Genomic DNA, 4,855 nt, shown 5'->3' with positions numbered 1-4,855 from the left:
GGACCCAAGGGGATTGCAGAGTGAGAGCTCCCTCTGTCGACCTGAGGAGTGGTAACTGCCAAGGTCATTTTGCTGCCAGGGATTTGGGCTCTGTGTGTGTGTGTGTGTGTGTGTGTGTGTGTGTGTGTGTGTGTGTATTGGTGGTGGGCCTTCAGAGGGGTGGCAAGGGGACCCTTCTCACCCATGCCATCCTCTGCCCCCATCTCATCACTGTCCTTGTCCCATGGAAAGACTGACTCTGCCTCCAGCCTCCTCCCCCTGGGAAGGCCTCTGACCCCTCAAGGCCGGCTGAACTGAACTCCCCCATGGCTTGTCTGAAAGGGAAGGTTCTCCCCTTGAAAGCTGGCAACACTGAACAACAGGTGCCTGCTGGCTCGGGCCCCAGGCGGGTGGGTTTCCTCAGCTCTGCTCCGTACCCAGCAGGCAGGTGGTGGCTGCCAGGGCTCTCGTACCTTTGGAAGTTCAGGAGTTCTCAAGACCTTGAGGATGGGCGCTTGTGTCCACAACACAGGGCCAGGGTTCCTGTGTCTCTCAGGCAGGGGGGTCCCAGGCCTCCTGACGCCCCATTCTTGGCTCCTTTCCCCACAAGGTCACTGGTGCCAGATGTCCTGGGCGGACTCCGGCCCTGCTGCCTCCTCCCTCACCCAGGCCCTCTCGATAGGCTTCTCTGTCCACTTCTGGTCTGTCTCACTCCAGTGCCCCCTGGCCCCACCCCACACACTAACCTGCTGGGCGGGGGAGCTATGTAAATATTAACTTCTGGAGAGGTAGAGCCAGGGCACCTGGATACTCAGGGAGGAGGGAAAGGGTGACAGAGACCTGAAGAAAAAGAAGGATGAGGGCCCCAAAGTCACCATTCTCATCAGAGATTGGGAGCCATGTGCCCCTGCCTCCGGGCATTGGACTCGGCTGCCCGGACCCCAGAGCCTCCATCCTCCAGCATGCTGCCACCAGACCACTGCATTGGGCCCCCGCAAAGCCCCTCACCATCTCCTCCCCGCCAGAGCATAAGGACCAAACTCTTCATCATTTGATCCAATCACTTCCTGCCACTTCTCTACACAAATTTCAGCTCCAGCCAGGTAGATAGACTGTTCCCCTTCCCTGGAGCACACCTCCCATTTTCCCGCCTTGATTCTCATGCCCGTTTTTCCTCTCGTCATTTTCCGCTCTGTGCATATTTTCTGCACTGAAATCATGCAAACCCCAGGCCTTCCACAAAGCTCCCGCAAGCACCCCGGCCTGTGCTCTCTCCTGCCCCAGAACCCACGATGCATGGGCAGGCGAGGGAGTGGAGAACCTTGGATGCAAAGTGTGGAAGCCAGGCAGAATCTAGAGTGCAGTGCTCACTAGCTGCGAGACCGTGAATGGCCTGGCATCTCTGAGTGTGAACTCATCCACATGTGCTACATGGGAACATCTCACCGCCCTAAAGAAGGAGTGCAAGCAAATGTGCCCTGAGTGTGGCCTAGCATATCTCCTGAGCTCGGTACATATTAGTTTCCTTATATCCAATAATTCTTGTCTCCCCTTTACGTCTTTGGGGACGTACGAAAAACAAACAAACAAAAAAAGTTGCTTTGTTATGTCATGTGTAAAAGAGGGATTTCCAAAAGTCCCATCAAAGAACAAATAATTGCCTTTTTATGGGTTTATCCCTCCAATTAAATTTCAAGTGCCTTGAGAGCTCTATCTTGTCTATCTTTTTTATTAACAGAGGGATTAGCACAGGGCTTGAATGTTGTGGCAGAAAAATAAACACTGGGACTAACTGCTTAAGCCCCGGCCCCACCCACGTCTGCCAAAGAAGGTGGGAGAAGGCAGGATTCCGGCCTCTCTCCTGCCTCTGCCTAGAGGGACGGTGGGGTGTTGGGATAATAACTTCTTTCTGGGGCTTCAGGTGGTGTATTTCCTCAATAAACATATACCCTGTGAACATACTGTGCTGGGCAGTCAGGGAGGAAAAGATGGACTATTTCTACGTCTGGGGCACTTGCTATTTAGCGGAATCATGACAAGTACATACATCATGACAGTTCTGGACTAGCTGTGACATGTACCATAAGACAAGGGCAAGTGAATGGCTGGCAAGACCAGTGGTAGTGGAGACAGTTGCTCCTCCCCGGGTAGTGCCGAGAGCCTATGGAGCAGAGAAGGAGCCTGCGGTCTGGGGTGTGTGTGTGTGTGTATGTGTGCGTGTGTGTGTGTGTATGTGTGCGTGTGTGCTACAGCAGGACACAACAGATGGCAGGAACCCTTTGAATGAGGATGGGGACATGCTTGCTTGATAGAGTTCCAGTTTTCCAGCATTCTTAAAGGGTAGTTGTGGGGCTAGGGCCGAACAGGGAGACTGGACAGGGCTGGATAGGAGTCTTAGAGATGACGCTAAGGAGTTTGGCCGGGATAGTGTGGGCTGGGTAGAGCTGTGGTTGTGGTAGAGAAGGTAAGTGGAGCAAACTCGGATGTACTGGAGTAGAGGGCAGTGTTGGGAGGCACAGAGATGATGTAGGGAGCAAGCAGAGATTTAGACAGATCCCAGTGAGGTCTGGCCACGGTGCAGAGCCCCAGAGTTTGGGAGGGAGCAGTCACGCGCAAGGAGGGCAAGGAGGCGGTGACTGAGATGCTGAGGTTGCTCAGAGAGGCAGCTGGCAGACGGAGAGCAGAGTGGGAGGGAATCTTGGGGAAGGGTCCTCTGTGAGGAGCTGGGAAAGAGAAGCCAGGCAGGCCAGCCAAGGGCAGGCCGAGGGGGGTGGGGTGTGGCTCGAGGAGAAACGGTTCTTTACCATGGCAAGAGCTTGACGCTGAAGACACTGAGGACTGAGGCAAGGCTTTCGGCTTGGTCCCTGGAAAGTCACTGTCTCAGCATCAGAGGGACAGGGTTGAATAGACTGATGTAAGTGGAACCAGTTTGTGTGGCCTAAAGAGTGAGTGATGTCTCCCTCTGACGACCTGCTTGGCTCCCCTCTGCCTCATCAGGCGGTTTGGAGGACAGGATGGAGAAAGGGGAGGTCAATTTGTGAGCCATTCTTAGTGAGAGTTCTTGGTAATCCCAAACTGGCGTGAGATTTGAGGCACTGGTGGCCGCTGCTGCCACCTCCATCCACCTGGTCACATACTCCCCTAAAGGGATTCATGTTTCCCCAACAGCAAGGGGCTATTAGCAATTAGCCCCGTGTGGCTACTTCATGCTCACACCTGCATAGACCCGGGGAGTTAGAGGCAAGCAGGGTTGCTGAAGCCAGGTGTGGTCTGAGGACCTGGGGGAAGTCTCCTTCCTTCCCACCGCCTAGATGTGCATGTTCAAAGAGTCCATTTGAAGTGCCATCATTAGGGATCTATTCTTTTGGCTTCTTCCTTTTAGCATCTTCGAAGTCACCACTAGTTCAGGGGGAATGAGCTGAACAGACTTCCAGAGCCTGAAGAGCCACCTGGGGCATGGCAGCGCCTGGACACTGGGCAGAGGCGCCGAGAGGTGTGTGAGGAGAAGGCTCAGAGTCCAGCCAGGGACCCAGGGACCCAGCGCCCCAGGGCGAGAGCAGGCGCTGGACACCTCGGGGATGGGGTGGGATGAGGGCACTCCCTGGGACAGCACAGGCCTCCAGAGCGGCCCTCCCTCTCCGTTCTCTGTCCCTCCCTGCCAGGTCTCACCTCAAAAAACAAGAAAGAAAACAGTGAAGGCTTTCTGGAGCCAGCCCCCAGAGGCCTGTCGGTACTGGGGAGGTCAAAGAGAGGGAGGGAGGGGCCGGAGAAAGGCCGAGAAGAAAGCAGAGGCAAGACAAAGGGCCCCGTCCACCTTTGAAGCCGTCTCTAACCCGATCGAGGGAGGGGCGGGGGTGGGCCGGAGAGCCCGGCTAGCGGGGAGGCAGTCTAGTTTTAAAGAATGTCTCAAATTCCTGCGGAAATCAGAGGGATTGTAAGAGGCCCCCTCCCCAACACACCTCCTTCCCAGCCTCCTCCCCAGCCACCCCCCAAAGTCCAGTCCTCTACACCTGGGGGGCCCCCAACCCTTTGTCCTCAAGTAATTGCTGGGTGTTTCCCCCGTTAAGTCCCATTGAACTCGCCAGTTATCAGCTGTGGCTCCAGACCACCCTCCCAACACACATCCCAGAAAACTACCCCCAACACGGCGCGGTCTTCACTGGGATTAAGGCTCTTTGTGATGGGGGAGAGAAAAAAGTAACCTGGTGAAAAGCAATTATGACGAGCAGTAGGGAGAATGTCTGTCCCAGGGCCGGGGACCTCCCTCTTGGCTGCCGCTGTCCCCACCTTCTAAATTGCCCCGTGGTGGGGGTGTCAGACTCTGCGCCAGCCCTCGCCATCAACTAGGACTGTAGCTGCACCCACCTCCCATTTTCACTGGACCAGGGCCCTTCCCCACTTCCTCTTTCCTTATTTTTAGGCCATTCTAGGGAGCAGAGAGGAGAAGGGATGTCTTTCATCCTTCTCGCTCCATAATGCCCCTCCTCAAGGTACTCTCAGAAGGAAGAGGGAGGGGAGGGGGTACATCCTCATAAGAGAGGGCTCAGTGAGGGAACGGGAAACGAGGCTGGGGGTCATCCTCAGAAGAGAGGGCTCAGTGAGGGTAGGGGAAACTGAGGCTGGGGCCCCAACCCCAGAAGAGTGGGCTCGCTGACGGTGTTCCCCCTGAAGAGCTGACCTGTTGGGGTGGGGGGGGGTGGTCCCTGCGAGGAAGGACCTCCCCCTCGACAAGATTAAAAGTCAACGCACTGAAGAGGCGGGTTTTATCGCCCCCGAGTTCCACTCCCCACACGCACACCTGGAGGCCCCTGGGAAAGCCCACCGGAGAAGCTGGGGTGGGGGCAGGGCCGCCCCTTCCTCCCCGCCCCTCTGCCCC

Source organism: Mandrillus leucophaeus, unplaced genomic scaffold (genome assembly GCF_000951045.1).
Source record: "Mandrillus leucophaeus isolate KB7577 unplaced genomic scaffold, Mleu.le_1.0 Scaffold86, whole genome shotgun sequence".
NCBI lineage: Eukaryota > Metazoa > Chordata > Mammalia > Primates > Cercopithecidae > Mandrillus > Mandrillus leucophaeus.
This window is presented reverse-complemented; position numbering follows the sequence as displayed.